Below are 26,204 nucleotides of genomic sequence, written 5' to 3' on the forward strand. Positions count from 1 at the left end.
TCGTTATTCATTTTATTGGTATTAGATCAAGATTGGAGATAGTTATAAATGATAAAATAAAGAGAGAAACTTCTCAAAATCCAAGAAATAGAGAAATGCGTGAAGTCTTCATATTACGAGGACTTGCATATCTTTTGTGTAATCCTTGCGTATTACCTATACGTTATCATATGAAGTTTTTATACGTTTATGAAAATAATTGGCTACGTTTTTAAAATTTGAAATATCACGTCACACTGGCTTCGAAAATATGGCACATTTTGTGAGTATAGCAATACTTTCTTTGCCCAATTGCCTTTTCAACTATAATTAAAAATCAATACCTGATCTATTTTCCTACATAGAATCGTCCTGAAGTCCATAAATATTTTTTCATCTTATTTAATTGATTCAAGGATTTCTTGAATCTAGTACAGATAGCCTACAAGTTGACGGCTCAACTGTATGAATTCCTACAGTTAAATAACTGTTCAATATTATTTATCATGGACAAATATTGTATGGGCTTGTATGGGGGAACCTGTTAGGGAGAGAATCCAGGTGAAGTTTTTTTTTGTGGTGGAGAGAACCTAATAGTCATGACCAATGCTCACACATATGTGTTTTTTTTTTGGGGGGGGGGGATTGATTAGGGTATCTTCAATCTTCAATCTTCATTTGTAGGACCATTAACCAGCCAGAGGAGCTGGGTTGGTCATCACGTCAAAAATACAATATCACACAGAAGTTTTTGACAACACTGTCACATCAAAAAATAAAACATAATGGCATAGATGGCTAAACACGGTGATGGCCACTAAATGTCAACTGTAGACTCCTGAAAAAATTCACTCAAGGAGTAGTATGGTCTGGCACGCAGCCAGGACTTGAGTCTCCTCTTAAACTCACTGTCACTCAAATGACGCACAGATGGAGGTAGCATATTAAACATTTTAATAGCGATATTGGGATAACAGTTCTGAGCCTTACTTAGCCTACATCGAGGAACATTGACTTCGAGAGCATTTCAAAGTGAGTAGGCACTCTGCAACCCCCTCAAATTCACTGTCAGATTGGTATTCCTAATACCAACCAGGGAAGCAAAGATGAACTGGCTAAAAACTGTGAGAATCCCAAGTCTGGCGAAGAGTGGCCTACAGTGCTCCAGATGACCACTGGATGACAATATCCGAACTGCCTTCTTCAACAGCATCTTTCATGACTTCTTGCACACACTGCTCATCACAGAGCCTAAATGTAACTCATATTCGTGGTATCGGCCTGGGGGAGGAGGAAGATTCATGATTCCACATAGAGTCTTTGCTGATGTTTGACCTCTTCCAATACATCTAAGTCCATATACTAACCTAGCATTTATATCATAAATATTCTTCTGGGAATCATTTTCACCCTGTATCACTGATTTATTACTGTTTACCATGTCAGCACTAGCAGAACAAGATGGGCAAAATATTTTTATTTTGCAAGCTAAACCTGAGATTGTCTCTGACGAAATAATAAGGTTATGTTTACAAAAACGGCATACACCTATTGTCTGTAGTGTATTACTAAATTGTTTCAAATCAATAATACAGTATCTAAAATCACTGTCATTTTCATATCCCACAAACTTATCACTGAGTTTCGTGTAGGAAGATGAATGTTTTGATGGCTCAGCTTGAGCAAGAACCTCTGATCTTGAAGAATTGTTTGTGGATGATGTACTAGATCTGTAATGAACCCACCTCTTCTTTTCTTGAAAACCTTTCCCTCACATCTAGGCATTTTCACTAATACTTATAATAATATACTGATGAAAATACTGATATTCAGAATAAAATTTGCAAACACTACAATATGCAATAATTTCACATTTTCACAACACAAACATAACCAAAATCCCAAACCAGCTGGTTTGTCTACGAAAAGAATACAGTACCAACATCACAAGCTTGAAAAGAGTGAATCATATTATGTACTTTCAATAATAAATTACAAATCATTGAAGAAATTATTCCGGAGAATGTCCTGCTGCCATGAATACCTACTCAAACTTATAAGAGCATATTTTGACGCATGTAATAGTTTTTTTAAAAAAATATTAAAAATACTTCCCATCGTCATAGAGATGTGATCCAGGTATCATTGAAAAGCGGGAATTTCAAACTATCATATGAACTCAAAAACAAAAAATTGATATTTTTTCAAAAATTTCATGTTTAACTCCCCTTAACCAGCCAGATGAGCTGGGTTGGTCATCACGTCAAAAATACAATATCACACAGAAGTTTTTGACAACACTGTCACGTCAAAAAATAAAACATAATGGCATAGATGGCTAAACACGGTGATGGCCACTAAATGTCAACTGTAGACTCCTAAAAAAATTCACTCAAGGAGTAGTATGGTCTGGCACGCAGCCAGGACTTGAGTCTCCTCTTAAACTCACTGTCACTCAAATGACGCACAGATGGAGGTAGCATATTAAACATTTTAATAGCGATATTGGGATAACAGTTCTGAGCCTTACTTAGCCTACATTGAGGAACATTGACTTCAAGAGCATTTCGAAGTGAGTAGGTGTTTGTATATCATGTGATGTTACTTAATCACATGATAACTGTTTGATAAAATAATAAGTTGTTTACTGAGTTTAGTTTGTTATCTACGTGAATAAAGATGGTTGCTTCAAATGGCTAAGAATTTATTAAGATATTTAACATGGCGCAGTCAAGGAATTGAACAGAAAAGGAGAAATTGAGTGAGTGAACAACGACAGGATTGAGTGAGTAATAAGATTGGGTAATTATCGTATTATTATATTTTTTCTTAAAAGACGAACATGGAATTCAACAAGCCAGAACCGTTACTATGCAACGGGGAAAATGTTTCACAAAATTTCGAATTATTCAAGAAAAATATCGTAAATTATTTTATAGCGACTGAGACAAATAAAAAATCCAACCAAATTCAAGTTGCAAGACTTAAAAACTTGTTAGGCAATGAAGCTTTGATTTTATATGAATCGTTACAAGATGTGGATGAGCCTGAAACGGTAGAATCAATATTAAAAATATTAGAGAGCTATTGTTTACCAAAAAAGAATGAGATCATGAATGTATACAATTTTATAGCTTGCAAACAAGAGGAAGGTCAATCATTTAATTCATTCTATGCAACTTTGAAGGGGCTAGTGACAAGATGCGAATTGGGGAACAAGAGAATAAGTTATTGAAAGCTATGATTGCATTGGGGTTAAGGTCGAAAGAAATGCAACAACGTGTGTTGCGAGACAACGCCTCGTTGGAGAAAATAATTGATTATTGTCGCAGTGTTGAAATAGGTGAAAAACATGAAAAGTCAATAAATGAAGAAAAGTCTCGAAAGGAAGTGCACCCAGTTTCCAAGTATGATAAAAGGAAAACAAGCTCATATCAGAAGATTGTATGCGGCTATTGCGGAATGCAGCATGTAGAAGGTAGGAGCTGCCCAGCGTCTGGTAAAAGCTGTAATAAATGTGGTAAGATGAATCATTTTAGCAAAATGTGCCTGAATAAAGCTAGAAGAAATAATTTCAGAGTGAGTGAGCAAAGGCTACCTCAACCATTACATAATGTTGTGGAAAGTCCAACAGCAATAGAAGAAGCTCACGAGTTTGTTGATTCAGTATATCTAGTTAACACTGTCAATGAAAAGGCTTGGTTCAAAACATTAGTAATTGAACATAAACCAGTAAACTTCAAACTAGATACAGGAGCAGAAGTGAATATATTGCCATATGAAATTGTGAAAGATAGTGTGTTATTGAGTAGGTTGAAAAAGAGTAGTGTTCGATTAGAAGCATACGGAGGATTTAAAATTTCACCTCTGGGTCAGTTCACTGCTCAAGTGGAATCAGAAAAAAGATTTGATTTGATAAACTTTGTTGTGGTCAAAGAGAGTACAGTACCGATTCTAGGCCTTGAAGCTTGTATTCAGTTGAATCTGGTGAAACGAATTGATGAAGTTCAGAAGCAAAGTAGTAACAACAATGTGAAGGATAGAACGTATTTTTTTGAAACGTATTCTGATGTGTTTACTGGCCTTGGTTGTTTCCCCGACAAGTGCAAAATTCGATTAAAAAAGGACGCAATGCCACATGCCAGTTCAGCGAGACGTATACCAATGAAGATTCAGGACAAATTTAAAGAAAAACTTGATGATTTGATAACCATGAAAATTATTGAAAAGGTTGAGGAGCCCGTTGAATGGGTTTCAAATGCTGTGATAGTAGAGAAACCTGATGGATCCTTAAGAATTTGCATAGACCCTGTACATTTGAACAAGTACATTGTAAGAGAAAGAGTTACAATCCCAACAATACAGGATATTCATCCTCGTCTAGCAAATAAAGAGTACTACAGCGTTCTTGACATAAAAGATGGATTTTATCACATACTCCTTGATGAACAATCTGCTAAATATTGCAATTTTAGCACTATATTTGGAACTTATAGATTTTTACGTTCTCCTTTTGGCTTATGTAATTTACCAGAATTGTTTCACAAATGTGTTTCAAAGTATTTTGAAGATATTCCAGGTGTAGTGGTTTATTTCGATGATATTTGCATTGCTTCAAACAGCAAAGAAAAACATGACGAGACAGTGAAACAGGTCTTGGAACGAGCGAGGAAATTAAACATCAAATTTAATTTCAAGAAATTTCAATATTGCGTACCTGAAGTGAAGTATTTAGGAATGCTGTTTAATAAATCAGGAATGCTTCCTGATCCAGGAAAAATAAAGGTTATTAATGATCTCCCCGACCCAACAAATAAGGCTGAACTACAACGTCTGTTGGGGATGGTCAACTATTTGAGAATGTTCATCCCAAATATGTCACAAATAGTGTCACCATTGAGAGAATTATTGAAGAAAGACGTCTCTTGGTGTTGGACAGAGATTCATGTAAATGCAATCAATAACATTAAAAAGGTTCTTACAAGTGACAAGGTAATTGCTCCCTTTGATTATAAGATTCCAGTTTTAATCCAATGTGATGCATCACAAGACGCTTTAGGATGCTGTTTACTACAGAACAACAAGCCAATTTATTTCTCATCACGATCTATGAACTCTTCTGAATGTGAATATGCCCAAATTGAGAAGGAACTCCTTGCTATTGTATTTGCTTGTGATAAATTTCACACCTATATCTACGGTCATGATGACTTGACTATATATACTGATCATATGCCATTAGTTTCAATAATGAAGAAACCATTAAACAACATACAGAATAACAGAATTCGTCGATTGAGACTAAAACTAATGCCTTATCGCTTTAGCCTCCAGTACTTACCTGGGAAAAACATGTATATTGCTGATTATTTGTCAAGGTGCGGTGTAAGAACTAAAGAAAAAGTTGATTTGAGCATGGCGGATATGGTTCATTGTGTTACTGAGAATGGCGAAGTTGAATTTTCAGAGAAACGCTTGAATGAATTTGTAACAGAAACACAGAATGATGATGTTCTTCGGAAAGTTATAGATTATTGTGAAAATGGCTGGCTTAATAACATTGTTGATGGAGGAGAACTAAGGCATTTTTTCAAAATAAGAAATGAAATACAATTTAGCAAGGGTCTATTGTATTATAATTCAAGAATTATTATACCCAAGAATTTGAGAGATTTTATCTTGAATAGGCTCCATGAAACGCACTTAGGAGAAACAAAAATGAACAGCATTGCCTCAAAATTTTATTATTGGCCAGGAATAAGAGCAAACATAAAAAATCTGGCTGAATCCTGCACGCTTTGCCAAAAATATAGAAGGTCCAATGTAAGAAGTCCGATGCTTTCTCATGAAATACCCGATTTTCCATTTTTAAAAATTGGATTGGATATAGCTGAAGTAAAAGGAATAGCGTATCTCATAGTTGTGGATTATTATTCAAGGTGGCTTGAAATAACAAAAATGAACAGTAAGACAAGTTCGGCTGTTAAATCTATTTTATCCAGTTATTTGGCAGGTTTGGAATTCCGCAGATTATAATAGCTGATAATAATCCGTTTGGCTCCCAAGAAATGTTACAGTTCGCAAAGGAGTGGGATTTTAAAATTATTACAATAAGTCCTCGTTATTCTCAGTCTAACGGCTTAGCTGAAAGGGGGTGAACATAGCAAAGACTATGATAAGAAAGTGTGCTGAAAGCAAACCGATTTAAACTTGAGTTTGCTTAACTATCGGAATAGTTGTGTTGCGGGTCTCAATTATTCTCCTGCTCAGTTAATGTTTGGTCGAATGATAAGAACAAAGTTCCCTTATCCTCAAGATAGTTTGAAACTTCATCAACTTCCTCGGGAAGAAATAGCAGTGCAAATGAAGAACCATAAATTTCAACAGAAAGAAACATACGATAAGCAGTCACGGAAACATGTATCTTATTTCAAAGAAAATCAGCCCATTTATATCCAAGATTGGAGAACAAAATTATGGGAGCCTGGAGTAGTTATTAATGAAGCTGATGCCCCACGGTCCTATGTGGTGAAGTCCAATAGTGGAAGAATATTAAGAAGAAATGAGAGGTTTTTAAGAAGACGATGAAATCAAAGGAAAGGTTGAAAAAGGAAATGTTTGAGAAAGTAAAAGGGGAAGATGTTTGTATATCATGTGATGTTACTTAATCACATGATAACTGTTTGATAAAATAATAAGTTGTTTACTGAGTTTAGTTTGTTATCTACGTGAATAAAGATGGTTGCTTCAAATGGCTAAGAATTTATTAAGATATTTAAACAGTAGGCACTCTGCAACCCCCTCAAATTCACTGTCAGATTGGTATTCCTAATACCAACCAGGGAAGCAAAGATGAACTGGCTAAAAACTGTGAGAATCCAAAGTCTAGCGAAGAGTGGCCTACAGTGCTCCAGATGACCACTGGATGACAATATCCGAACTGCCTTCTTCTGCAGCATAAGAATACTCTCACAGTATGAAGAGTGTCCTCACAGCAGTATTCCATAGATAATGTGACTATGGAACAGTGAATAATAGGCCATAATCAAAGGTAGGGGGTGGCAGGGGCCCCCTGCCACAAAGTAATAGAAATCCCTTTTAATCCCTTTCACTTTGAGACTGTGCAACTCGCAGTCACATAATGGAGAGTTTAGATTTAAGCATGAATTTCACCTGGTAGAAGATTGAGTCTGCCCAGCTCTATATGCTCTGTCATCCTCACCCATCCTGTCTGTGTATGACAGTGTTGAGGAATGGAACACAAAAAAAACGAACACAATATTATAAAATTATATTACTAAAACGAACTCAATATTCACCGCCCTAACATAGACCGGGTAAACTACAAGTCCCGAAGTATGTCTCCTACCCTGAGAGCCCGGATACATTGTGAAACACAGGTAAACAAAGCATTAGTATACTACTAAAGCGAATTACTAGTAGTAATTAATTAAAGCGAATGATCAATGAAAATATTCGGTGAGATGCACCTGCTAAAAAGCCATCCTATCTGCAGTTATTGTTTCCTCAATTGATTTTGTTGATATTAAGCTCTCAATATTTTTGTCTTGTAGCAGCCATTTATTGTTACTGCTCCTGGCACACTCCCACCTTGATGATAGTTCATTTCCTTGACTGATTTTTCCAACAATCCTCCTGTAACAAAGTTGTAAAGTTGATTCATTTCTGAACTGAACACTGTATCATTCACACTCTATGAAGCAGATAATGACTCAAATACAGATTTACAAGAACTGATAAAATAATAAATAAAGTCATTATTGTTTCCAACAAAACAAAATACAAAAATTTTAATCTTCAAATACAAAATACAAAATTAGTATACAAGATATAAAATACAAATCTGGTATACAAAAAACAATTTGTTTTTGAAATGCCAGTTATAAGTTTGGTTCGAAAAAAATGAATTGTTTTTTTTCTGTAGTGGAAACCAAGCCCTATTGGGCATAGACCTCTCCCAGTTCACGACATTTACTCCTATCCAGCGCAAGGTTGAACCACCGTGTGTGCCCACTACCTTCACAATGTCGTCATCCCATCTGATTCGATGTCTACCAACTTCTCTTGTTCTTAAGTGAGGTTTCCAGAGAATTAAATTCTTCATCCATCTATTGTCTTCTATTCTGATGGCATGACCTGCCCATTTCCATTTCAGATACCTGATTGTCATGACCAATTCTCCTGTCTGCGTGTTAGACTTCACAAAGGAGTTTATTTTCTATTTGATCTTCTGATATTTAATACACTTCCTTCCATTGCCATCTGAGTGGTCCTGATATTCTTCAATATGTTCACTTTGCACGCCCATCTTTGAGAACCATTTTTGTTAGTGTTGAAAGACACAACTCCTGAGTATTTCTACCTCACTTTCAGTGCTGATGTACTTGTTTTTTAGAATGAATATTGATGACCAAAATTTGTTCCAGGCTATTGAACATCTACGTTTCAATTATTTCTCATCCCTTTCGAGGAGCAGAACTATCAAGTCCAAATTCCTACTTTTACAGTAGACAGGTTCAAAGTTTTCTCCTTCTTTTTAATGAATTAGTTATTAAACTATTATTGATTGATTGATTTTTAAATGAAAACTGCCCTCTTTTCTCATAGTTTGAGTGGTTGTTTGACAATTTTTTTAATTTGGCATTTTTCTGGACTTGTTCTTCTTCTGTACTAGAACTATGAGTGCAGAACTATCTGATCTTCACATAGAATAGTAGCTGCTTAGAGTAAAACTGAATACTCGGACAGTGATAGTTCTGCACTGATCTCTTCACAACATCATTGACAATTATACACAATACTGTTCATGGATTTTATTATCATCTTCATAATATGCTTATGATACTCTGCAACCACAGCCTATCAATTATAATTCAAATTAATAGAAAGGTTTTTTAGCTTCTAGATGATTTTAGTAAATGGAACAACGATGTTTCATTGATTAGTTTTGTACTATGTTTTGAGTTCAATTATATAAACAATCTTCAATAATAAGCATAAGAAAGCAATTTTGAAGCAAACATTTCCAGGACAAAATTTTTCATACTACTATAAAATTTTTATATAATGTTAATGGGAAATACTTTTTTCACACAATAAATAGAATAGAGAATAATAATAACAGGATTTCGGGAAGTGAGTATATTTTTCCATTCCACACTTATTTGTTCAAACTAGGAAAATTTTCATATCAAATTGAATAGTGCACTTGTCATTTGTTATCTTTTTGATTTATATAGTTTAGAAATACAATTATAAAAAAATTGAAATACAATATTAGATAAGATGGATTTTTTGAATGATAATTATATAAGTAGAAAAATTCCTTCTAATCATGAACTTCATTTCTTGATGCTGAATGTTTCAAATTTAGAAAGAAGCTGTGGTATTCATGCGGAATAATGTACCTCTTGCAAAGTCGTTCCAAATCTTTGAATCTTTTTGTAGCTATTGGGACAGCATCTTTATACAAAATTTTTGCTTCAGTGTTCTGGATAGTTTTAGTATTTTTTATGTCGCGGTTCTATGTTCACTTTTGCAAACGATTCTTGATTGTAATCATATTTGACATGAATAAATAAAGGTGATGAATGTTCAACCAATACCATTAAATTATGATAACGAAATTAGATAATGATATTATCATTGAAGGAAAGGAGCTGACCCAGGTAAATTGTTCGACCATTTAAAGAGACAAGAACTAATAGAATTGTCTACATTTTGACCAACTACAACTACATTGAATAATTGCGAAGAGAGGAACGAAATTAAATGTTCTCTTCAAAACCTGATGTTTAGGTTTAATTTCAGGAAATTAGCTAATGTTATCTAGATAAAGGCTTTTCCAGTTACAATAAAACCAAAGTCTATTTTGAAACTGGTTATCTGACATGTTAGCCAAAATAATAATCTTGGATGTCGAAATGACATTTGAAAGTTTGAATTTTTTATTGTTACAATAATAATTTGTGGAGACAATGTGTAATATTCCACAGGTATTTTCAAGCATTTTTCTAATATCAATTAGCTTTGATGTTAAAATTTAAAAAATTTCATACTGTTCTCAAATGAATTCAATACTAATTTTGAAGAATCACTACCCTTATATTATTTCAATTTTAACACAAATAGTTTTGAGACTGGATAATAAGATAAATATCTAAGACTAGTTGTGTCCAAAATGAAAATAATGTAAAGGTACTGTAATAGTAATTCTTTGTAATAAACGTTCTTCCAAGTAGCCCTATCAAAGTACATGGAAGAGAATTAAATTCTATATCCTCACCCATCCTGTCTGTGTATGACAGTGTTGAGGAACGGAACACAAAAAAAACGAACACAATATTATAAAATTATATTACTAAAACGAACTCAATATTCACCGCCCTAACATAGACCGGGTAAACTACAAGTCCCGAAGTATGTCTCCTACCCTGAGAGCCCGGATACATTGTGAAACACAGGTAAACAAAGCATTAGTATACTACTAAAGCGAATTACTAGTAGTAATTAATTAAAGCGAATGATCAATGAAAATATTCGGTGAGATGCACCTGCTAAAAAGCCATCCTATCTGCAGTTATTGTTTCCTCAATTAATTTTGTTGATATTAAGCTCTCAATATTTTTGTCTTGTAGCAGCCATTTATTGTTACTGCTCCTGACACACTCCCACCTTGATGATAGTTCATTTCCTTGACTGATTTTGCCAACAATCCTCCTGTAACAAAGTTGTAAAGTTGATTCATTTCTGAACTGAACACTGTATCATTCACACTCGATGTAACAGATAATGAGTCAAATACAGATTTACAAGAACTGATGAAATAATGAATACAGAATACAAAAATTTCAATCATCAAATACAAAATACAAAATTAGTATACAAGATATAAAATACAAAACTGGTATACAAAAAACAATTTGTTTTTGAAATGCCAGTTATAAGTTTAGTTGAAAAAAAATGTTTTTTTTTCTGTAGTGGAAACCAGGCCCTATTGGGCATAGACCTCTCCCAGTTCTGGACATTCATTCCTATCCAGTGCAAGGCTGAACCACCGTGTGTGCGTGTGCCCACTGCCTTCACAATGTTGTCATCCCATCTGATTCGTTGTCTACCAACTTCTCTTGTTCTCAAGTGAGGTGATTTTTAAAAATTTAAAAAATATCATACTGTTCTCAAATGAATTCAATACTAATTTTGATGAATCACTACCCTTATATTATTTCAATTTTAACACAAATAGTTTTGAGACTGGATAATAAGATAAATACCTAAGACTAGTTGTGTCCAAAATGAAAATATTGTAAAGGTACTGTAGTAGTAATTCTTTGTAATAAACGTTCTTTCAAGTAGCCCTATCAAAGTACTTGAAAGATAATTTAATTCTATTTAAAGTCATAGTTGATTACAAATGAAATGTAGACTACCCCAAAAATCTCAAGTATCTCCTTGAGGCTTAATGTTTATATTCCTGTTCAAAGTTTCTTGGCAGTTTTTTCTTCTGCTCCTCTGTCCGTAAACAGAGTAACTTTTCGAACCACTCGTCTTTAAAATATCTGCATAAAACTGTATTAACTTGAGAGCTGTGACTAAAAATTGTATACCAAATAAAAAATCTAATCTTCTTGGGTTTACCTCACAGAAGCTCTCATTTGATGGATCTTTTATACCATTACTCAATTTCTACTAATGATTTAAAAATCGCTGCCCATCAGAGTAGTTAGGTTAGGTTAGGCATGATCTCTTTCAAATCAATTTCTCTAGCCACTTCACGTTCAATACTTAATAAGCTGAGCCTACTAAGTCTTTCTTGTCACATGACACTTCGAAGGTAATTCTTGATCAATTTTAATTTTGATCTTTCAGTAGAAGTTACCGTTACTGGTATGGTTAAAAAAATAATGTATGCTGTGCATACATCTGGGACACTGCAAGCAATAGAGTAATACTCAATTAATAGAAGTTCACAAATTTCTTTCACTGTTTCCTTTTTTGGCATATCTGATTGCAGAGTCCTTCGAAAACTTAGCATTTGATGGGGAAAATCTATGGTGAAGTATTCCTCATATTCAGCCGCTAGTTCCATTGATTTGAGGTATAATTCTTCATCTGTAGCTGATGATAGATATCGTGTTCTACATCCATAATGAGGTTCTTGGCATCTTCAGTTGTTAAGACACAATTATTTTTCATAATGCGACATACTTCATGTATGTTCTTACATGTGTTGTTTTTTATTGAGTTATCTAGGTACGTACAGATGTGCTCATGGAAGCAACTCCCGCGGTGAAGGCACTGAAGTTGGCATTGTTTGCAATCTTGGACTTTTTCATACAATAAAATTCATTATTATATGCTGACAGCACACTCCATTTGGTGTTATCCTTGATGACAGGGATTTCAGGGATGAGAAGGGCATTTTTGCTCATTCTCCTTCTCAGTATCTGCCACCTACTTAGTCTACTTACTAGTTTCTCCTTTTCAATTTTAATCATATAGTCAAACAATTTATCAGTTATCAAGTTTAGGATGGCATGTAGAGTTTTATCAAGACATTACACCTTTTTCCCTCTAAGTTAACAGTACTTGAGGACCCTATTGAAATTTTCCAAGCTCATATTTGTGTTTATTCCAGCATGGGTACACAACAGTATGCCCAAGATTTATACTTTTCATTTTTTACATATTAGTTGTATGATTGTTTGGCAGTATGATTGTTTCTGCCTGAAACGTAGTTGAGGGCAGAATTAGCATATGAATGTGGTAAATATGTTACTGTACAAGTTATGTACAGTATTTTCTGTTATACTTTTCTCAGAAAGAATAATATTCCTGAGAAACAGAAACCACCTGCTGCTGCTCGAGCTACTGCATTCTATAAACATGACCTAGCACATATAGTGCCTAGTTCATAACAAACCCATCGAGCTCAAATAAAATAATAAAGTTCAATGTTAAAAAATGTCTGATGATTTCTTATAACTTGAAACTTATTAGATGAGTTATAATAATATTTGAGATATTATATTAGTTGAGGTAAGACCGCCAGTAGATGGCCACTCAAGGCAGTTACTTTCCATTTGTAGGCTCTCCCAGGTTAAATATAATTCTACTTACTAAATAAAAAACATTATGTGATAGTTTAAGATACACTTTATCAAGATACACTTGAACATCCTTCAAGATGAATTACATTTTTTTGAAAGGCAGTTCTTTTTTCATATTGAAGAGAGAAAATATTTTCATTCGATCAAAACATGTTCAAAACCTTCTCCATTTGGTGACCTTCTCCTTTTTGAATTGAAGTACGGCTTTTATTTCAACGTTTCAATTCTAGTTCACTTACTAGTGGGCTTACCACTACTGCCAGGTTTATAGTTGTGATATAATAAGCTAATTGAACAGCCTTCTAGATGATTAACATTTTTTTGAAAGGCAGTTCTTTTTTCATATTGAAAAGAGAAAATATTTTCATTCCATCAAAACCTTCTCCATTCGGTAACCTTCTCCTTTTTGAATTGAAGTACAGCTTTTATTTCAACGTTTCAATTCTAGTTCACTTACTAGTGGGCTTACCACTACTGCCAGGTTTATAGTTGTGATATAATAAACTAATTGAACAGCCTTCAAGATGAATAACAAGTAGTTGCCCTTTTTTATTGTTTATTTACACATTTCCCATGTTGAAACACTCAATGAGTATGAAAAAAATATAGTTTAATTGTAATAATGTAAATTTGAATTTGAAACATAAATTTATACAATTAATACCTTATACAAAAGAATATTTTTTAGCAATTAGTCATAAAAATGACTATTCTCAATGTAAATTTGAATTTGAAACACAATACACATAAAAACACAATTATAAAAAGAAAAACACACATATAAAAAAGAATAATTTCTTTGCAATATAGTCATTAAGTCAATTATACACATCCAGTCAATATAGTCATTTTTAGTCAAAGTCAAACATTTCAGGCACATTGCATAGGTCTCTTGTTTTGCTGGCTTCTGTCGGATTTTCAATGCTTGTAATTACATTGTCCCATTTGTAGTAGAGCACATCTGGCCGAAGATGTCACTTCCATAACTATCCACTCGGAGTCATGGCAGAAATTTTAGCTTGAGATTTTAGCTTTGGAGTACCTCCAAAACAACCCACGGGTAAAATTTGCCATCATACTGAACAATAATGTTCTCCCCGACAAATTTTTTGGGAGGAGCCTGTTTTTCTCACCAACAGCATCCTCTTCTCATTCATCATCCATTTCATCATCTTTCATTTCATTTCCAGAAGTGACATTTGCACTTGTGTCCGAAGACAAAGAAGAGAAACTTATGTTTCTTCTTAATTTTTTATGTTTTTTAGTTTTTCTTCACATAGCCACGCTAAGCTGAAATACATCTTCAGAAGACGTCCTATCTACCAATTTCACTTTATTTGATTTTGATGGCAATAAATTCGAAGTAACTTCTTTGTCTTCCAAATGAATATCATAGTTATCACATTCCTCTTCAAATTTCACTTTCCCTAAAATCTCGACGTTTTCCTTTCAATCTTTCACACTACTGGTAATCTTCTCACTAAAAATCTCAACAATAAGAAGTTACCAATTGCAACTGAATATTATAATGCTACCTGCTGGTCATTTAGTGAACTATTTTGGAATAAGGAATTTTATAGTTGTTGATAAAACTCCCACCTGGAGTGATAAAGCCAGCTATTCAAATGTTCCTATTTTGGAACTGGGAAACATACTCGACTGTAAAGAAAACCATATGATCTCTTTGCAGTATAGTATGCTATAATGAAAATCACAAGTTTTCTTGTTCTGCAAACAGCTGTTTACCGGCTTGGTTTGATGCATGGAAAACAGCTGCAATTGAGTATGACAAAAGAATAGTTGTGGTAGCCTACTTTGTAGGTAGTTTATTTAGAGCTGCAGGAAGAATGTTCTGGAAGGTATGGTAGTCCACTTCATAAAGAAGCGTTTTTATCATTTTGTTAACATTTTTCTCTTTATTCTTAATTTTATTGAGGCTGCCCCGCCAAGCTCGCAACAGATGCCAGGTGCAAAAGAGTTGCAATCCTGCTTCTCCCATTGCTCTACTCCAAGTAGAATAAAAGGCTTCTTCCATCTCCACATGATGATGTTTGGGGTGAATGGCCCAGTAACATTTTTCATTGACTCAAAAATAGAGAGATTGGTGATTCATCCCCTCGATTTGTGAACATAAATGCACATGGCATGCGTTCTCTGGTTTTTTCCAAAGTTAATAAAGTATATTATTGGAAACTATAATATTGTTTACACCATGTGCACCATCAATACAGATAGTATAGTGGATAAAACTTGTCAGTAGAGATTGTTGGGCTTTGGTCATAAATATTAGTAGAAAATCATCCTCTGTAAGTTGAGGATATGTTGAGTTGTATAGTCCTTTAGACTTGTAAACTATCAAAGCAGTGTTTTGATTCGAAGTCATTACATTCACCCAAGCTTCAACACTTACTGGGTCAAATTGATGTTCCATTTCGTCTGAGTTTATGTTGAAACTTCTCTCTATATTGATTAGGACTTTCTTATTTAATATATGAATCCTTTGATGTTCTTTGTTTGTCAAAGGTGTCTGTCTTAATCTTTTAAGAATCTCTTCATGGGGAGTCTCAGACAGAAGCTGTGATACTATGACCATTCTATCAGCAGCTGGTATTCTCATGAATTTTAAGTTATTTTTGTGTCCCATGTGTGTGGGGTAATTTGCCACAGAAACACCACCATTCTTGTTATTTTTTGCATGGATTTCACTTGGGCAATAACCATCAATTTTGCAGGCTCTGTTATTTTAATGTGTCCAATATTGTGCCTTTTGCTCTTAAAATATCCTCGCCTATGACAAACAAAGAGCAGGGATCTAGATGGATTGGATGAGGTCTTAATAAATCACCTCCAATAATAAATCTATTACCAAGACGAATTGATCATAGCCTTATACATTTCTTTTGTAATGCTATGTCTTGGTGGGCTATAGATTGATGCTTGAGTGAATTTGTATAGTTTAGTCTCAACTGAAATGGATGTGATTTGCATCTCTTCTGTTTGTAGAGATGTGTTTTCAAAATGCTTTATGCTTTCTCTTATTAAAATTGCACTACATCCTCTCGCTGTATTTTGAGGATGTATGGTGTGGTAAACGCCTCTGAGTCTCATTTAGGATTCCTTAGTAAAATGAGTCTCAGATATTAAGCATATGTCTATGTTCCTAATCTGGAGTATTGCCAACAATTCCTGTTGTCTCTGTTGCATTCCATATCATGATCCGCATAGCATTATTCATTTTGTATTGGATGATCTAGTGTAGATGTTCTCTATTTTCTTCAGTCTCTGCTCAAAACAGTCATCAAGGACTCCTTCAAGGACAGTTATCAAGCTTCTCGAGAATGTGAGTTAATACGGCATGTATGTTCTCATTGGTTTTTGGTTTCTCGTCTTTTTTCCTTGGAGAAGTAGCTTCGGAAAATGTTTTTTCAGATTTGATAGTCGAACTACTCTGATGAATTTTTTTGGGTTTCACTGCTAATGTAGAAGTTTTGTTAGGGACCTGATTTCTGCTATTTTGTTGAATTTTCAATTGCTCACTGCGATCATTTGTCATTTTTTGTAGTTGAACACATTTGGGCTCATTCTCCTTAGAATTTGTGCAAATAATGGTGCTGTGTTTTCCAGCACATTTCATGCATCTTGACTCCCGGTTGCAGTATTTCTGAGTATGACCATAGGATTGGCACCTCTCACACTGTGGTATCAGCTTCGATGTTAACAATGACTGTATCTCAATTTTACACCTCATGATAAGCCTTATTTCGTAGATTTTATTAATCTCTTCTTCTGGACTAAAGGACAATACAAACATATCCAGGGGCTCCTTGGTCTTCCATTTAAGTTTATTGATAGCATTCAAAATCTTAAATCCCCTACCTTTAAGATAAGCCACAATGCTTTCCGGTTTGCAAGAGTGGTGTAGTTTTTTTGTCATCGCTCTTATTGACCTAGTCTGCTTATTCTCATATGAAAACTAGGAGTATTTCTCTTCATTAAGCCATTTTGTAGATTTCCGGAAATCCTCTTCATCAGCGAAATTTATCTTTAATTTGTTCCCTAATAACACTTTGAAATTGAATGTTCCTCTTCTTGCTATTTTACAAATTTCTTTTTGTATGATTTGGAAGGATTTTACATTTTCTATGATAACTGGTGGGAGAAGAGGTGAATTCCTCTTCTCAGAATTTTTTGACTGGGCTTCAACTGCTTTCTTGAATATTTTTGTACCGTAAAGTAGTGACTTTGGACAAATTTCAACTTTGAACTCATTTTAAACACACAATGGTTAGATTTAAGAAGTTGAAAATGTGCCTAAAAGTTTAGTCTTGATCTATAGATTACATTTACCAAATGTTAGATTTTTTAAATAATGTTTAAATAATTATATTAAAAAAAACCTCATTTGTCACCTACAATTTCAGCAAGTTTTTCTATAATACTGATTTTTTATGATTTCATGCAGTAAGTTTCCAAGCAGAAATAGTGACCATCTGCATCTGAGCATTGCAAATAAAGCAATTCTGTTTTTCTATGGAACCCTTTTTTCTCGGTTCACACTCTTTCTGCAATACAAACAGTTCTGATTACCACATTATATGTATCTATTGAACATTATTGTAACTAAAGTAGGCATTTTAGGCACTTACAGCTTTTTCCAAAACATTGGCAATGTTTTGACGAATGGGGTGATGGGGGGTCTGGGGCACGATCCCGAAAAGGGTGTTGGGAAGTGTGTGGGATCAAGGATAAGGAAGTTAGAGGTTTACATAGGTTTATATAGGAAAGAAAGATGGCTGAAAGTTCAGTTCTGTATCAGCAAAATGTATCAACTTTTATACAACACTCTATTGCTTTATCACGGAGTAGTTCTTTTCTGGCTTGTGTATCATCTAGTTGGACAGTATCATCCAGACCTTTCTTGGAGCAACTGTTCCAGAGCTTCCTGCCAAATTGTTACTAAAAGAATGTTTAGGTAAACAACTCTGAAACCAGTCTCTGCTAGGGACGTTCCGATACCTCAAAAGTATCGATACCAGTACTTGGTATCAGTATCAAAACGAAAGTATCAATGCCAAAAGTACTTGGTATCGAAAGGAAAGTATCAATACAAGTAAAGTAGTTACTTGTATCTGAACGTCCCTAGTCTCTGCCAGCAATCCTACTCTCTTCTTCCTACTGAGCTATTCTAGGCTGAATACTTGTTATTTTTGCTTTATAAAATAATTTTTCCTATGGCCTTGAGTGTATCTTTAAGAGAGGAACAAGCGGCAATCTCTTCCTAAGATATCGGCATCCGTAATATCCGAAAACTGTATCAAAATCCGTAGTATTGAGCTCAGCAGAGAGTGATTATTGTAAAACTTTTATTTTCCTATGATTTATTATGGGATGTTAAAATTAAAAAACTAAAAAACTTATAACTCTTCTACCTGTAGCCGGATTTGGTCGAGATTTTGCACACTTATGCACGACAACAAGATGATCACTTTGATGTATCACACTACTTGAGAATTACTGAAAATACCACCTATTTGATGCGCGGAACAGGAGCCACCACAGAAGCTGCTTACTCACTTGGCTCACCAAGCCAACTCATTGCCTAGCAGCCTATTCCACTAAAAAAACGTTTTTTGAATTTTTGGGACTTTCAGCCTTTTCCATTTACATGCTACAATTAAGTAAAATATAATAAAATAAGTAAAAACAAAACACACTAATCACTTCATCAGTGAAATTTATAATTTGTTCCCGTATAATACTTTGAAATTGAATGTTCCTCTTCTTGCTATTTTACAAATTTCTCTTTGTATGATTTGGAAGGATTTTACATTTTTTATGATAACTGGCGGGAGGGGAGGTGACTTCCTCTTCTCAGAATTTTTTGACTGGGCTTCAACTGCTTTCTTGAATATTTTTGTACCGTACTTCAACTGCTTTCTTGAATATTTTTGTACCGTAAAGTGGTGACTTTGGACAAATTCAACTTTGACCTCATTTTAAACACACAAGGGTCAGATTTAAGAAGTTGCAAATGTGCCTAAAAGTTTAGTCTTGATCTATAGATTACATTTACCAAATATTAGATTTTTTAATAATTTTTAAATATATTTGAAAAAAACCTGTTTGTCCAAAGTCACCCATAAAGTAGGGTTACATTTTCCAATTTTAGAATTATTTTGGGTGACTGTCAATGCCAGATGAGATCAGGCTGCCGGCATCAGAAATGAGATTTTTCTTTAAAACCTAAGGTTGCAGCAGAAAAGATAGTTAAAGAAGTACTGAGATGAGAAAACAACTCGATGTCTTCTCTATAAATGAAAGGATATCTCGGAGTAGATTGAAATGGTAACAGCATGAAAATTGAATGAAGGAAAATATGAATGAATGAAAATATTCATGGGTTACCAGGGAAAATGGAAAAAAGACTTCAAATCGCTTTCCTGTATTGGATGATGTGAATGCAGAATCACCTCTGTCACAATCAACTGAAGGATGTCCTTTTCAGGTACGGGCTCAGATACATAGGAATGCTACAAATTCATACACCATCAAATAATATCCTTTATCGATTTGCTAGTGGGCGATCTCAAATCACTGCTAACAGTTACTTTTGGTGTACCTAAAAGAAACAGAAATGTTTTGGAACAGAAATAAATGAGGTTCAAAACCTCATAACCTATGAAACAGTAAAAAAGTGCTATTCGAGATTAAAGGTAAGAATTCCATTGTGCTTGTTGGAATATTCTATTTGGGCTAGAGCAGCCTCTTTCTGTGCCCTTGCTGCAGCCAATTGTTCTAAAAGAACAACTCTCTGCAGTTCTGCTGTAGAGAGGTTTTTGGTTTCTAGGGTTTCAAATTTTTCAGTCTTTGAATTAAATTTCTGTTTGTTTGGTGGTTGCGCTTCATACTCCAAAACAAGCACATTGGCATTAAGATCAGAGAAAAGCTCTGGATGCTGTGCCTGGAGTCACATATGATAATCATTGCACTGCACCTTCAAATTGAATCTTATCTTGTTTTCCAAGTGTGGATGATCTGAAATCACTGCTAACATTTACTTTTGGTGTAATGTACCTAGACCTAATTGATAATAAACTAGGGCATTGGGGACTTGCAAAAAATAAATTTCAAATGTATTATCAAAATGATTCTTGGAAAATTTTTCTTATTGTTGCAAGTTGATATTTTCATTCCACTGATATTAATATAATATAATATTATTTTGTAACACCCATCTCTTAATAATTTTCTTTTATTTTGGTTTGGATGGTTGTTTCAAGCGATCATAGTGAAGATTGAATTCACTTGAAATTTACATTACAAGAAATAAACTGATTTGGAAAATTCTTTAAGTTGAAGAAAAAAATTGATTCTAGCCATGAAATAGGACATTGGACCTATTTACATTAATATTTGACATTGGACAATATTCTACCTAATTATTCAAAGTTAACAAATATATACTTCCATCTCCATATTGACCTCTTACCTCCTCACTACATGCAATTAAACGAACACAATATTATAAAATTATATTACTAAAACGAACTCAATATTCACCGCCCTAACATAGACCGGGTAAACTACAAGTCCCGAAGTATGTCTCCTACCCTGAGAGCCTGGATACATTGTGAAACAGGTGAACAAAGCATTAGTAGACTACTAAAGCGAATTACTAATAGTAATTAATAAAAGTGAATGATCAATAAAAATATTCGGTGAGATGCACCTGCTAAAAAGCCATCCTATCTGCAGTTATTGTTCCCTCAATTGATTTTCTTGATATTAAGCTCTCAATATTTTTGTCTTGTAGCAGTCATTTATTGTTACTGCTCCTGACACACTCCCACCTTGATGATAGTTCATTTCCTTGACTGATTTTGCCAACAATCCTCCTGTTACAAAGTTGTAAAGTTGATTCATTTCTGAACTGAACACTGTATCATTCACACTCGATGTAACAGATAATGACTCAAATACAGATTTACAAGAACTGATGAAATAATGAATACAGAATACAAAAATTTCAATCATCAAATACAAAATACAAAATTAGTATACAAGATATAAAATACAAAACTGGTATACAAAAAACAATTTGTTTTTGAAATGCCAGTTATAAGTTTAGTTCGAAAAAAAATGAATTGTATTTTTTTTTGTAGTGGAAACCAGGCCCTATTGGGCATAGACCTCTCCCAGTTCTCGACATTTACTCCTATCCACCACAAGGTTGAACCACAGTGTGTGACCACTGCCTTCACAATGTCGTCATCCTATCTGATTCGTTGTCTACCAACTTCTCTTGTACTCAAGTGAGGTTCCCACAGCATTAAATTCTTCATCCATCTATTGTCTTCTATTCTGATGGCATCACCTGCCCATTTCCATTTCAGATACCTGATTGTCCAAAATTTGTTCCAGGCTATTGACATTCTATGTTTCAATTATTTCTCATCCCTTTCGAGGAGCAGAACTATCAAGTCCAAATTCCTACTTTTACAGTAGGCAGGTTCAAAGGTTTCTCCTTCTTATTAATAAATTAGTTATTAAACTATGATTGATTGATTGATTTTTAAATGAAAACTGCCCTCTTTTCTCTTAATTTGAGTGGCTGACAATTTTTTTTAATTTGGCATTTTTCTGGTCTTCTTTTGTACTAGAACTCTGAGTGCAGAACTATCTGATCTTCACATAGAATAGTAGCTGCTTAGAGTAAAACTGAATACTCGGGACATGTGTTAGTTCTGCACATCTGTACATCATAATGTACATCTTGCAAAGATGTTGTTCCAAACCTTTTAATCTTTTTGTAGCTATTGGGACATATCTTTATGCAAAATTTTTGCTTCAGTGATCTGGATAGTTTTAGTATTTTTTCTATGTCACGGTTCTATGTTCACTTTTGCAAACGATTCTTGATTGTAATCATATTTGACATGAATAAATGAAGGTGATGAATGTTCAACCATGACCATTAAATATGATAACGAAATTAGATAATGATATTATCATTGAAGGAAAGGAGCTGACCCTGGTAAACTATTCCATTCGACCATTTTAAAAGAGACAAGAACTAATAGAATTGTCTAAATTTTGACCAACTACAACTACATTGAATAATTCCAAAGAGAGGAACGATATATACATGTTTTCTTCAACACCTGATGTTTTGGTTTAATTTCAGGAAATTAGCTAATGTTATCTAGATAAAGGTTTTTCTAGTTATAATAAAACCAAAGTTTATTTTGAAACTGGTTATCTGACATATTAGCCAAAATAATAATCTTGGATGTCGAAATCACATTTGAGTTTGAAAAGTTTTTGAATTCATTATGGTTACAATCATAATTAAATAAATAAATAAAGAAACTATTCATATATATGAGGATATGGAGGCTTTAACAAGCAAATTGACAAACACTCTAAAAAGAACGAGACAAATGCTAGGCAATTAACAGGAGAACAAGAAACGGAAAATACCAAGAGAAATAAGTAAATTACTAGAGAAAAGAAGAAAATTAAAACGATTTGGGAGAGACAAGTTTGAATTTAGCGAAACCTCAAAGCTTATAAGAAGAAAATGGAACGAATGGACAAGCAATAGGAAAACATCGGATCTAGAAGACACTATCAAATTTGGGAAAAGCATCAAACAATGTAATAGGCTACAGCAACTTGGCAAAAATACTATGATTTGTATGAGAAATGAGGATGGCGTCGAGGTGAGGGAAATAGATGGAATGCTGGAAATAATCTGTAATTACTATCAGAAGCTCTAGAATGACAACATTGGCGACTTGGGAGGCGAGGTTCAGCAGGAGAGAGAGGGTGAGGATGAGGAGTGTCCGGCGATTCTTAAAAGTGAGGTGAAGCAAGCGATTGATCACCTGAAGGAGGGAAAAGCAGGCGGCCCGGATCGAATATCGAATGAAGAATTGAAAGCAGGCGGAAATACGGTAATAGATCTATTAACAAAGCTATTCAATATATGCCTTAGATTCGGAAGAATTTCAGAAATATGGTTGAAAGCCAGCCTGATACTCCTTTTCATGAAAGGTGATAGGAAAGAGATAAAAAACTATCGGCCGATAAGTCTTCTATCCAGTATATATAAAGTGTTTATTGTGGTTATAATGTATAAGATAGACAACTATTTGACTGGATCAACTTCTGAGAATCAGACCGGTTTCAAGAAAAACTTTTCAACTCTTGACAACATGCTTGTATTATTGGAATTGATAAGAAATTCTAAAGACTACAAATTCTCAATGGTTCTATTATTTATAGATTATGAGAAAGCGTTCGGTAGCGTTACAACAAAATCTGTACTAGATACGCTCTATGGGCTTGGTATTAGAGGAAAATACTTGGAAATATTCAAGTTCATTTACGAGAGAATGAAAATCGAGGTTAAATTGAGAGGAAAAGATAAAGTCGTGGAAGTAAGAAGAGGATTAAGACAATCATAATTAGTGGAGACAAAATAATGTGTAATATTCCACAGGTTTTTTTTAAAAACATTTTTCTAATATCAATTAGCTTTGATGTTAAAATTGAAAAAAATATCATACTGTTCTCAAATGAATTCAATACTAATTTTGAAGAATCACTAGTACCCTTATATTATTTCAATTCCAACACAAATAGTTTTGAATTGCAAATGAGCAATTCTGCTTTTCTATGGAACCCATTCGGCATGAATTTTACCTGGTAGATATTGAGTCTGCCCAGCTCTGAATGCTCTATGTCATCCTCTCCCATCCTGTCTGTGTATGACAGTGTTGAGGGACCAAAGACAAAAAAAAACACAATATTATATATAACTGAAACAAACACAATATTCACCACCATAACATAGACTGGGCGAACTCAAAGTCCCGAATTATGTCTCCTACCCTGAGAGCCTGGATACATCATGAAACACCAGTAAACAAAGCATCAGTCGACTAGTAAAGCGAATTGTTAGTAGTAATTAATTAAAGTGAATGATCAATAAAAATATTCGGTGAGATGCACCTGTTAAAAAGCCATCTTATCTGCAGTTATATTGTTTCCTCAATTAATTTTCTTGATTAAGCTTTCAATATCTTTGTCTTGTAGCTGCCATTTATTCTCTGGACGTTCTCTGGCGTCCGGGCTGACCTTGCACAGCCCGTTGTTTCCCGTTTTAATGCTGAACCAAACTAACAACCTAAAGTTTTCCACCCACAGCAAAATGGTGTTTTGAGTTGGAACTTTCCCTCTCGGACCCACATTAAAACCTCTGCAGAACTGCCACTGAACAGCAATAACACTATTGCCACTTTTAAAATATGCTTCCACAACAAACCCGCGGTACTCAGCCGACCAACTGCTCCATGGCTACTAAAAATTTCCACACATAGGCTCTGAAACGCCGCTATCCTCACCAACCCCCACCACTCACTCGCTTGACAGCACATCAGTGAAAACCATCAGATCATTTTCCCCCTCTCTGTATAACACCCATCTCTTAATAATTTTCTGTTATGTTGGTTTGAATGGTTGTTTCGAGTGATCATAGTGAAGATTGAATTCACATGAAATTTACCTTACCAGAAATAAATTGATTTGGATAATTCTTCAAGTACAAGAAAATAGTTTATTCTAGCCATAAAATAGGACATTGCACAAAAGGACAATATTCTACCAACACCCATGGTGTGTACCCTCACCCAGTTTGTTGCAGTCACATCTTATAAATCAAAATTGCATACTCCACACATGTTGGTGTGACCACATGGGCTGCACAGTCTTGTTGCCTTGCATTGATGGCAAACGGTGCAAAATTCACAGCCTTTTTGCCTTTGCAAACTTACCTCCAAAGTAAACAAATATATACCTCCATCTCCATCTTGACCTCTTACCTCCTCACTACATGCATACCCTAAAGATGGTATAATATCCTTAGCAGAACACTTGATAAGCATGACTTTTACCTGGAAGATATTGAGTCTGCTCAGCTCTAAATGCTCTATGTCATCCTCACCCATCCTGTCTATGTATGACAGTGTTGAGGGACCAAACACAATAAAAAAAAAACAAACACAATATTATATTCAACTGAAACAAACACAATATTCACTGCCCCAACATAGTCCAGGTAAACTTCAAGTCCTGAAGTATGTCTCCTACCCTGAGAGCCTGGATACATCGTGAAACACCAGTAAACAAAGCATTAGTAGACTAGAAAATCAAATTACTAGTAGTAATTAATTAAAGGGAATGATCAATAAAAATATTCGGTGAAATTCACTTGTTAAAAAGCTATCCTATTTTCAGTTATTGTTTCCTCAATTAATTTTCTTGATATTAAGCTTTCAATATCTTTGTCTTGTAGCTGCCATTTATTGTTACTGATCCTGGCACACTCCCACCTTGATGATAGTTCATTTCCTTGACTGATATTGCCAACAATCCTCCTGTAACAAAATTGTAAAATTATTGGTCCATTTCTGAACTAAACACTGTATCATTCACACTCTGTGTAACAGATAATGACTCAAATACAGATTTACAAGAACTGATAAAATAATAAATAAAGTCATTATTGTTTCCAACAAAACAAAATACAAAAATTTCAATCTTCAAATACAAAATACAAGATTAGTATACAAGATTTAAAATACAAAACTGGTATACAAAAAACAATTTGTTTTTGAAATTCCAGTTAAATGAAGGTGATGAATGTTCAACCATGACCATTAAATATGATAACGAAATTAGATAATGATATTATCATTAAAGGAAAGGAGCTGACCCTGGTAATCTGTTCCATTTGACCATTTTAAAAGAGACAAGAACTAATAGAATTGTCTAAATTTTGACCAACTACAACTACATTGAATAATTGCAAAGAGAGGAACGAAATTTAAATGTTTTCTTCAACACCTGATGTTTTGGTTTAATTTCAAGAAAATAAGATAATGTTATCTAGATAAAGGTTTTTCTAGTTATAATGAAACCAAAGTTTATTTCGAAACTGGTTATCTGACATGTTAGCCAAAATAATAATCTTGGATGTCAAAATCACATTTGAAAGTTTAAAACGTTTTTGACTTTATTATGGTTACAATC

At 34.2% G+C, this 26,204-nt stretch overlaps 1 long non-coding RNA gene across 1 annotated transcript; it reads right to left on the reverse strand.

The window, feature by feature from the left end:
• Positions 1-7,482: 7,482 nt before the first annotated feature.
• LOC120349792 lies at positions 7,483-20,932 on the reverse strand. The gene is made up of 3 exons (XR_005570417.1): positions 20,839-20,932; positions 10,554-10,716; positions 7,483-7,635 (listed from the first exon to the last, which is right to left on the reverse strand). It is a non-coding gene; the product is annotated as an uncharacterized LOC120349792 (long non-coding RNA).
• Between the last annotated feature and the right edge of the window lie 5,272 nt (positions 20,933-26,204).

Source organism: Nilaparvata lugens, chromosome 2 (genome assembly GCF_014356525.2).
Source record: "Nilaparvata lugens isolate BPH chromosome 2, ASM1435652v1, whole genome shotgun sequence".
In the NCBI taxonomy this organism is placed as follows: Eukaryota; Metazoa; Arthropoda; class Insecta; order Hemiptera; family Delphacidae; genus Nilaparvata; species Nilaparvata lugens.